This window comes from Epinephelus fuscoguttatus, linkage group LG12 (assembly GCF_011397635.1).
Source record: "Epinephelus fuscoguttatus linkage group LG12, E.fuscoguttatus.final_Chr_v1".
Classification (NCBI taxonomy): domain Eukaryota; kingdom Metazoa; phylum Chordata; class Actinopteri; order Perciformes; family Serranidae; genus Epinephelus; species Epinephelus fuscoguttatus.
In genome coordinates, this window is record NC_064763.1 from 37,827,237 (window position 1) to 37,839,181 (window position 11,945).

Consider the following 11,945-nt stretch of genomic DNA (forward strand, 5'->3'; position numbering starts at 1 on the left):
TATTCAAGTCTTTGGTTGCAAAATCCTAGAGTGTTAAAAGCCAGACACAATTTCAAAAGTGGCTTGATGTTGAGAAAAAAGCATTTGTTCATTACCACATGAAGAACTTGAATAAATGAGGTTTTGGGTATGTGGATACAGTTCTGGATTACATCGAAATGAGTCGTGTAACCTGCTCAAACAAGCGCCAAAACTGAAAGGTTAAGATCGTTTTCCTCAAGAGAAAGCTCAAGCCACATTTGTTTTAACCGTGTATTAACATTTAAGCTGGTGTTAAAGTTTATGGTCTTCAGATCATTATCAAATGTTTATTTTGGAGGATCCAGCATCAACTGCTGTGGGCAGATTGATTAGTAACATCTTTTCACGTCTAGTGAAGGAAAACCTTAATAATGGTTATAAAACTACCCATAAAGATCACTGTAAGGTAAGAGCACAGGAAAAACAGAAAGATACCCGAACTAGATACACAAGGTCAGCATTCTTTGCACTTTACTAAAAACCCAAAGGCTCAGTGTCCTCAGCGGACAATACTGGTTTTGCTTTATTCCACTGTAATGAAATTCTGTTCCGGTTTGACTGCTCACCAAACTGTGGATGAAGACATTACAGCGACCACCCACCGCCGCTCATGTATCTATCACACAGGAGCAGCACACAGGCTGTGTTTGTCTGCTGGTGACAGATGAAAGACAGAATGAAAGTTCCAGCTCTGCGTTTCCATCCACAGACTGATATTAGATCGACATCAGATGACTCATTTGAATTCATAATTGAACGTGTCTGGCTTGGACTATATTGTAAATTCCCCTCCTGGAAGCCAAATAATGCAAGAGTTTTTGATACACCCTTCTTACCACAGAGAAGTGCTGCATTTCAAAACAGCTTGCCATTCGTTCCAGTCAAAAAGATTCACTCTGCCTACCAAAACAGCCTGATATATGCAGTTTCTGATGAGAAAATCACATGGGAAATTACTCTAGGACCATTCTCTCTTTTGGTGAGAAACACTAGTGGTAGCTGGATATTAAAGCTGTAATAAATAACTCATTTGAAGTTTTGGCATCAGAAATGGAAGGTAAAATAAATTATAATCAAGTACAGCAAAGATTGATGTGTTACTGTTTTTGTCAATCAGCAAAGACAGATTTTTTTTGATACTGTTGAGCATTTGCAGTAATATGTAATATGTATATTATAAACTAATTTGTCACGTCATCAAGAATATCTTTATCGCAAAAATACTCTGAAATATTGTGATATTATTTTAGGGCCACATCGCCCACCCCTACACACCAGCGTGGCGCGGCACACCATTTGAGAACCACTGGTCTATGCGATGTGTCCCAAGCTAATATCGAAGTATATTATATATATATACCGGTATTATTTGTGGCATGTTCAATGTATTAGGAAAACACAATAATACTTGACTTCAAATGAAAAGCCCCTCCCTTTGAAGTCTTCCTTGTGTCAGCTGCACGAAAATGGAGCGTTCTGCAGAGCAGCACTCTCAGCCTCGTCATTCTTTCTGCATTCGTCGACTAACGAATGACTAATCAACTATTAAAATAATCGGCGACTATTTTAGTAGTCGACTAATCTGTTTGAGTCATTTTTCATAGAGAAGTACTATAAAAGTGCCTCAAAATACTCTTATTGCAGATTCTTATGTTCAAATATTGGCAGCTTTACACACTCTCCCATGACAGTGAACTAAAAGCCTTTGGCATGAGTATGAAACAAGACATTAGATTACATAATTTTGGGGTTTGGGAGAGACAGACCAACATTTTCCAACATTTTAACACATTTTTCGATAAAATGATTAGTCGACTAATCGAAAAAATAATCGACAGATTAGTCGACAATGAAAATAATCAGTTGCAGCCCTAATTTAAAACATAGTTAAAACATAGACTCAGCCTGTATGTACTAAATATGATTTTTAAGGATAAGGATTTTTAAGGATAAAATAACAACAAAAAGAAATACAAGTTTCAACCGATTTGAATTGAAGTAAAATGAAGTTATAGTGCCACTACTGTGAAGGAATAGATATTTGCAGTTTATATTTTTGGCTTAATGGGCATAGACGCAACCTGACAAACAGGTCAACATTTCTAAGTAGCAGACTCTGCAGAACATCTCCAACCATGGTAACTGTGCTGCTGTTGTTGTCCACCAAACAGATGGCTATTTGAGCAGTATATTATAGCATATTATTATGTTATGGAATATTAGTTTGAAGTCTATCTTTGTCCCATGCACCACAGTTACAGTGGCAATGAAATTCTTGTTTTCAAGCTCGTTTCAATGATGCTACTACAAAGTGCATAAAAGCAAAAACATGCAGTAAAAATGAGAATCCAAGACATAAACCTGAAACACAACATAGAAGTGAAGAAATAGGAATAAAATATCCTGAATAAAAATGAATTGTAATATGAAATACCATACTGTGTTCTGTGCATACTGTAGTAAAGGGGTACTTGAGTGGTTTGGTGGTATTGCACGTTCACAAATTTGGGATGCTTCCAAGACAAATATTTGAGTAAATCAAAGGAGCAGAGGCTAAGACACCTTGACTTTAATCTCCAAAACATTGGATCGTACTGTAAATTTCCCATAATGCAACTCAGTAGCATCCTTTGTCGGACTTCCCCTGCCGGCTCACAAGTAAACAGAATATCATTACGTACAATAGATTATGATAAGCTGATCTTAATGTGTAGAATCAGTGGAGTTTCCCTTTAACTTAGAGCATTATGCTGCTGTGTAGATGGAGTGTTTGGAAGCGTTACAGGTTGTTTTCCTAGCATCATGTCTAATATGTACCTATATCAGTTTATGGCATCTTAATCAGATTTCCTGTTTGCTTTCTTTTTCAATGTATCCTCAGTGTTACCAATGTGTTTGTCTCAGATTTTGGGCTATGGGAACTACAATTGTGAACAGTTTTTCCCCTATGTCGTGGAATGACAAAGCACAGGAGTCCTTTACTTAAAGCCATTGTAAACTGGGGGATTCCCTTTTGTCAAACAAGATGAAGCTCTCGTGATTTTTTTTAAAACTGTCTTGCTTTACCATCATGTTGTGATCCTCTTAAAAGTAAGATATTAACTAAACCCATTACTGAATCTTAAGTCCACAGAACTCTTTCTCTGCCTGTTTCGGTCTGGGTCGCAGGGCTTCATAACATGTACTTAACAACAGGGATGTGTTCTTGTTTCATCATCCCTTAAAACCCTGACACAGCTCTGCCACTCAGAGACACAGGGACACTGACTCACAGATCAGTAGTCTAAACACATATTACAGGCTTGTCATCGCCCCTCGGCCATAAGACTGGTGGCTCTACTAAAGCCCCTCACACTGCGACAGGGCATCAAGGATCAGGACTGAATATTCTGGATCTCAGACTCTTGAGCCTCTGGGTGACACATCTTCATCCCTATCCTGTCTTTTTCCCTTTTCACGGTAGCAGCAGCTACACCTTTCTTCCTCTTCTCCGACGCCTTGCAGTGACTGACAGCTGTACTGAGGCTTCATTATGGCCGCACGAAAGCCATTTTTTAAATCATATTCACCATTTTCCTCGGTGGGGCAGGGGTGGTGGCGGGTGGATAAAGGAGGGGTTGTGGAAGAGGAGAGCAGGAAGGGAGGGAAAAGCTCCCCAGATGAAAATCCTAAATCAGTATGCCCTGCCGCTGCAGCTGAGGCCTAGGCGGGGATTGCATTTAATTTATTCTCCTAAGCCTGGGAATCAGGCCATCAAAAGGAACCAAACTATCAGGTTTCCTGCACTAAATGGCCCAACAGTGTGATGTGGCCAGCCTGGGATCCGACTTAACCCTTTCGAGGTGGCGGGTGAGCGTCAGAGGCAGTTGCCTTCCTTGTCCGGACCAATTTATCTCCTGACACTGAGGCTGCAGGCGCAGAGACACTCAGGCTCAGGAAGGACTTTGTAGACTGAAGGTGACACGGTTGGGACGGGTGGCACTCCCTCCCAGTGTTTGGTAGATTTGGATATCCCTTCTTTAGCCTTGTTTAATGGTTGTGGATCATGGGATTAAGGGACACAGGCTCATGGTAGGCCATAGGAGTACAGCCTAGCTTCCTTTCTAGTAACCTGTTGAAATGCCAGCTCAGTCTGTCTAGTAAAGGTTCACATTGGATAATAATACAGCACATTCTGTAGTGCCAACAGTCAGTACCAGCGCAGGAAGTAATGTTCTCTTAATAGTACACTATGCAGGATTTTCCTAAAAAACAATGTATGGACTCATACTGAAGTAATCCCTCTCAATTATCACTTATGACTCACTAGAAGTGTGTGGTGGTGTAATTTCCTGCAGAGACTCTGTCCTCTGTATTTTCTTATGTTCAGCGCTCAGGTGAGGTCGGGGTTCATGAAATGGTAGCAACCAGGTGCCAGACCATAACAGCAGGCATCCAAGAGACACAGTGCTGAAAAATCTGGGGTTGGCTTTTACTTTAATTGTCCTCAGCGAGCACGTTTACAAAGAGTAACTGATAATTCTGCATAGTATACCTTTAATGTAGCGAGGTGAATAATTGCGGACACTGAGGTCAGGGTGGTGGAAGGGCATAAAAATCATCCACTGAAATTACGTCCACACTGGACAATTAACCTCTTCATAGGGTGGTTAATGTAGGAAGTAGCGTGTCCTTTATGTAGCAAGTTTGAAAGTAGCTGTGCAATTAACACACACTGATTATTAACCCTTACCATCCAAGCTCTTCCCTAACCTTAAGCAAATATGCCCTAGCCTATCCTAACCATGGCTTCCTTGTTGTAAAGTCTTTCACTAACTGTAACCACACTGCAGTTGTCATAGATATTGTATAAAGTTTTTGTTTTTTTAAACTTCACCATAATGTTTCCCTACATTACTTAAACCATGTGTTTAAATTGCCTAACTTTATCCATTGTTTGCCACAATCACGATCTTTCCTCAGCCTTGACCGAACTTTTGTTGCCTTGTGCCGATATTGCAGAATTGAAAAATTTAAAACAGCTTGGTTGCAGATTTAAGTACATCTCCTAGACAATCATACCTGTGGAAGCAATAATCAAAGTTAAACTCAATAATAGTAACGGTAACAACACATTTAATGCTCACAGCATTGTTTTCCTAAATACTCAAAGACGCATTACATAAAAAGCTAGATTAGGAATATAGCAAAGAACAGAATCATACAACATTAGCTGAATGTAAAACCAGGCATTAAAAGCAGCTTTACAAAAGAATATTTTTACATGATGAGAGATTGTAGCCGTTATCGATGTGGATGGAGACGCTGTTATTTATTTAAAGTTTAACAGTCAGTGAGCCTTGTCCACTTCAGAGGAGCATATTCAGAAAACAAATACAGACATCTCTGGCGTGAATTGACCAGATTTTTTCTAACTGTGAGAGAGAGAAGAGTTTGTTCATCACTTGTTGTGAAACAAGAAAGCAGATTTTAAAGGCCTCTAACGTCGCTATTGGAAGTTAAGCATTCTGCAAAATGCAGAAGAATAAGGGATTATGGGCCAAAATACAGATGCATTTACATTTCCTGTTCAGTGAGCGATGAGGTTTTTGATTAAGGAGTGGTTGCAGTGTGTTCACTTCAAATCAGGTTGCAAGGAGAAGAGAAACAATTTTCACTGTAACCGAAGCTACTTCTGGAGATCCAAAGTAAAGTGCTGCAGCTTTAGTTTTGGTTGAGATTTATCCATGATGCTGTGTTGGCAGGCAGCTGTCTGTGGACGAGAGCAAAGTGAATTATGTGAGAGTGCGAGGAGGGTTTGCAGTTCTTCATGGTTTAAACGTCTGACACAATCTGAACTGTCTTCATTTGGTTAAACTTGGCTATGAATGACTCATTCTAGTTGAGTCAGGTCTAATTTGAGCCCAGATTCCACGGTTTCTCAAAATAACCCATGTGGGTCACATGAGGTCACGTCCAATATTTTTTTGCTCATGTGTAAATCCATCTCTTGAGTTCTTGGAAATTATCGAGTTTCTCGTTGCAACTTTGTCCTCGACCACATGAAACCCGGCTCTGACCAAAAACAACCAAAGGCTACTGCTTAGCCGTCGGCGAGAAGCACAAAACGCCAACCACGCTCACAAATATACTTCACAGAGGCTTTATTTCCTGCTTGACTTGAAAACCAGTTTAGCCGCAGAGGGGTTTAGGAGGTTTTTATTAACTTATTCTAACATAAGGAGTCGTTTGGGGCACTGGTTTCCCAAAGTGAGGTCCAGGGACCTTCAAGGGTCACCTGGGAGGTGAAGGATTACCTTTGTTCCACACAACACACTAAATCGAAGCAGGTTTTGAGATTGAGGCATGTTGACACAAAATAATGCTTGACTTTTAACTGTGTGTTGATTCACACCACTATTTCACACACAATGCAGCTCATAAAGGAAAATGAGCCACTCACAGCTGGGAAACATGAAATTAATTACACTGTGGATGGTGGTGAAACAGCACCAGGAGGATGTTGCAAAATATTTGTCTTTGTGAAGTTATAGCCAAAGTCATAATATGACTGTCTGTGCATGTGTTGCATCATTTCATGTCAATACAGAACAGTGAGATATGCTGATTTCTTCTATACTAACTGCAAAAACAGAGCACTAAGAAAAGCAATACACACTGATATTGATGAGGTCAGTTTTTCACAATAAGCCTTCTTGATTGTCTTGTTTTTAACTGTAATGTATTTGGATGGTTACTGGAGGATAGAGGCCCCAGTGGGTAAACTTTAACTGGACTTTAGCTGGAAAATCTGTTGTGTAGTGTGTTACGTTTTTTTTTGTTCTGTTTCTGTTTTTGTCATAGGTGTTTTTTTTGTCGTAGCATTGGTTTTCATGCCACCTTCATGGCAATACACCAGGGCCGTAATCACTTATTTACCCTTGAGGGGACCATTTTCAGTCCACCCTTTCTGAGACCCAACTCTCCAGGGGTTTCTGGGGGGAATTTTCCCAAGAGAAATGTTTGGAAACAGCTAAACTGAAAATTTAAACCATTTGAAACAAAACTCTTAGATCAAGATGGCGGTGGTCAAACTGTGGGGTTGTGTTAATATTTTTCATGTATAAAGAAAGAATGATTGGACCATATGGAGTTGTTGCATAGAAGATGTTCCCTTGTTGAAGGGGACATTGTGTTTGGCTTCCAGTTCTTCTGTTTATTTATTTATCTATGTTTCTTTTTGAAGTTACTTTAGGTATTGGTTATTAATTGTAACTGACAGACTATGTATTTCTAATGATTATTTGTGTTTGGAGAGAGAGATAGGAAAAATAAGATTTCTTTTCCTTCTTCTTCTCCCTGCTCCCTATTACAATTTGTTTTGATTGTGACTTTGATTGCTGCGTATGTACATGAGTGGAACAAATAAAAATGAAAAGTCTCAATATTTTGACGACTAAGTGTCATTTTAGGGAGCCACAAAGGAGAAGTGCACACATTGACTTTTTTATGACATACTATACTATACTATGACTTTTATACGTGACCTTTTCATGACATTTTTTATGACACACTAACACTAAAACTATAACACAGCATATTTGAACACTGGGCAGTATGTCTTCCCACCACCCCCGCAATATATAGTATAATTACTGCCTACACAGGTGTGTATTGCCTTGAGGTCAATGCATGGTCACTTAATGGTCACTCAATGACATTAAAACCAGTTCTCTAAAATACTGAAAGTGATAAAGAGTCAAAACAACATGTCAGCCTTTTCTTCGATCCACAGTCTACTACAACTGACCGTCTCTCATGTTCAATATCAAGCTACGTGTCAACACGTACACTGGAAAGAGTAAATGTCCGAAATCAGTAGCAGTTGCAAGCAGACTGTTGTTGTTATCAGGCTCCGGTCAGGACTCACAGCCATAAAGAACATAATATTACTTTCTTCTTATGAACACAGTGGAAAGCAGGGCAGATCTCTGATGACCAGCTCCTTACCCCTCATCTCCTCTCCTCCTTGATCTTCCCCCGCTGTTTGCTTTACTTTATTTTCTGTTTTTTCTCCCCCCTCCCCCTGTAATTTTTTCGTGCAAAGAATAAAATTTCATCTGCGCGGGCTCTGGGAAAGGCGGCCCTCGGATTGGCCCTTGCCCGTACAGATGCTTTGAATTTACAGGGCTTTTCTGCCTGCGAGGAGAAGCGGGGAGGGATGGAGGGATGGATGGTGGGGTGGAGGGGAAGAGATGGGAGGGGTTGAAGGGGGGTGAAACCTGCCTGTATTTCCTGGGGATTAGGCGTCAGATGGGCGCCCTCAGAGGAGGTCTCAGGTCCCGGCCTCCCTGGATGGCTGGGAAACTGACCCCCATCTGACTCCGTGGGTTTCTTTGTGCCCTGCCAGCGTGTAGCCTCAGGACGGGACAGAGGCCTGGACTCTGTCCCACAGCCAGGCCGACTCACCGCCGCCTGCATGGCAGACTGAACCTGTCACATTATTACCTTATACATTCATACATTGAACCCTACATTTGCACTTTTAAGGATAACTCTAATGTCGTTCAACTCAAGTCTGTTTTCAGTCATTTCTATCAATAGTAATAAAACTGTAATCACCAAGTTAATTACTGAGAACTCAGCCTGGGAACCAGACAAATCTCCAAGCTTGTGTTTTATTTGCTCTGGCAGATATGTCCGGTCCTCCTGTTCAAACAAATTTCCAATTGACCTAGCCTACTTGTGACCAATTACAACCATCTATCTAACATGGGGCGGGGTTGGTACCATGACTGACAACTTGTGGATTCTTCGCATTCAACGCAAAATATCCGATAACGTCATTTTTAGCTTGTACTACCCCTGTGCCAGGGACACGACAAGGAAAGAACTTCGTAAAGAGAAGTGCTGTTGAGGCCAAGAACCAAGATGGCTGTAGCTTCAACCTTCTGTTGAAGTACTATTTTCAGATTCTGACAGCAGATATGGCAACACTCATTCACAGACATATTGATGCTCCACCATCACAGCTCATCTCTGGACTGGTGCTCAGTTGCATGTTTGCGTAGCAACACATTTTGTTGCTTTGATTGGTTGAAGGTGTAGATCGTTGGTGATGACCCTTGGCAATCAAAAATTAACTGAGAGGTTTCAGACTCATTTGCATTTGTGAATTGCTGTGGCCATACCAGGCTACTGAGACCTGGGAACATAACATCATCATCATCATCATCATCAATCACAAAATTGGAAACAAATATTGAAAAAATAGACTGTATCAGCTGCACATGTAAAATAAATAGAGTATTGCACGAATAAGAAGTGGATTATATTTTAAATAAATAGTGGACTGCACTTATTATTTCATATGCTTTGATTTATTAGTCCAGTGGCCCACGGGTAAAAACTGTTTTTAGTCTATCTGTGCGTGACTTTAAGCTCCTGTATTTTCTGCCAGAGGGCAGGAGAGAGAACAAGAGAGCCAAGAGCTGTTGGGACTTTGTGTGCTGCCGCCATCTTTCCCCTCTCTGTAAGAAGCCCAGCAGGGTAAGAGACACGATCAGACAGAGTGTGAGTAACAGTGGGTTAGCTGAATGTATCTGTAGAAAAAATAAATTACCTACTGGTTTGCCAACACCTCAGATGCACACACTTTTGGTTTTATCTCCAATTTAAGTGGTTTAAAATATCTGAATACATTACTGGCTTCTTCACTGATTGTCAGAATTTGTTGTAGTGAATTCACCATGTTGCCATAACTTAGCACCCATTCTGATAAGTTCACTGTCATCCTAACTTTGAAAGTTAAACCTAACTTTAATTAATCACAGTTAAAGAACTGGAACTGATGAACCCTAACCTTAAAGGACCCGTCCGTGATCTTAAGCGCCACCTTAACACTGAAATCTTACGCACAGTTTTGGAGCCTGCTCTCACTCTGACGCTGGTTGACAGGTTTTTTATTTTTCGGATGTTCAAGGTCTTCTTACCTCAGTAATATGTAAACTCATTAGCAAAACGGGTTGGATGTTTTGCATGTACACAGTGCCCTCATACTGACTCTTGCCACACAGAGTTCATTGTATAATGCTCAGTCTACATGGCATCGTTAGCAGCAGTTTTCTGATAGTTGCACAAATTGTGCCATTTTTAAAAACTCTTTTCTAAAAAAAAAAAAAAAATATCCACACACCAAAACAGAATAAGTCATTTGGAAACCAGTTCCAAAAATGATATATCATCTGAGGTTTCTACCGTTTTTTTTCCCCTGTTAAAGGTTTTTTTGGGGGGAGTTTTTCCTTATCCGCTGCAAGGGTCCTAAGGACAGAGGGATGTCGTATGCTGTAAAGCCCTGTGAGGCAAATTGTGATTTGTGATATTGGGCTTTATAAATAAAATTGATTGAATGATATGTTTTGCCGATCTGGCACCGCCAATTGATAGGCAAAAGACATGCCAGCAGTACTTTTTATCATTTAGGCAAATAAAGCTACTTGATTAAAGAGGCTATAATCAATATTTTAATAGTATTAAGCAATGGTCACACTTCTACATCAAAAGGTCACTTGCAGTAGTGAACTTCGAGAGGACAAATACCTGACTCTACTGTTCCCCTTAGCTCTACAAACCCTCAACTCAACATCACTTTCATCCACAGCAGGCGGTGGATTTCACCTAAAATGCTCTGAAAAAGCTGCTGTACACTACCTGTACACTATTAAGCACCAAATGACAGACTGGTAACATCACAGAATGGCTGGTGGACACAGTTGAGTATTTTAGCAGCTTTAGAGACAGATATTTCCCTCGGGAGTTAGTAGATACTGAAAACAGAGCTCAAAAAGTGACTATTTGACTTTGATTCACCAGAGACACAACTCCTAAAAAATGTGCATGTTTCTTTGTGTCTGCTGGATGATCAAGTACTGTACGCAACACCTGAACACTCAAAATATGCCAATGTCTCGTTTACAGATTATTTTCACTGCCACCTTTGTACCAAAAAGAAATCAGTCGTTTCAGGTTTAACGTTGGGGAAAGATGGTCTTCATGTTCAAAAGAGGTCAACGCTGACTGTTATTAGGAAAAGGGACATGCCTCTTCTTCTGCAGTTCACTAACACACAGGAAACACAGAATTGTTCACCATTTTAAGAACCTTACAGCCAGGTTCACCTTTATTACACTTTGTGTACTTGATAAAGCACCTGACTTCCTGTTTCAAGCACTAGCTAACACAAGTGTCGTTTTAGAACGGTCATGTTGCTAAGTTTGGTTCACATCTGGAGACAACTAGTCAAAAGTTGTGTTTTTTTTTTTACCAAATTTGTTCCAACAATGGAGGTTTTTTTGTTTGTTTGTTTGAACCAAACCTCGCCGACTGTCACAAAGTGTTGGATTGGCGTAGAAATTTCTGTCTTTGTTGTTTCTTTGTTTACTGAGGTCTTTTATTTTCTGGTCTAATAAGAAGATACATTGGGATACCTGGAGTTTGTTATATGTTTGCTTTCTGGTGTTTCATCCCCGTGCCAGTGTAAATGGGATCAGGTGTGGGGAGGTTGCAAAGCACATTGTAGGCCAGAAAATAGTTGGTATCACAAATATCCTTAATGGGGAAGTTACAGCAGTGAGCAACAACAGCACACTCATCACAAGCATGAGTATGTTCATCTCTATCTTTAAGCCTCCCCATTGTCAACTTTAATGGATCCAAAAATTGTAAACCTTATGTCTATCAGAAATGATAGCTCGTCAGAATGTCCTCACAATGATAATCTCCCTCTACTCACACTTCGAGACCGTTTGGTTCTAAGTACAGGACAAAACAGACACATGCTTGTCAAGCTGGAGTTGGAGCTGGGGATCCCGAGGCTTTAAATGTGGCACTCGGTCAAATCTGATAAATGCAGCGTGTCATCTTCCTGACATTTGTTCTGCAACACT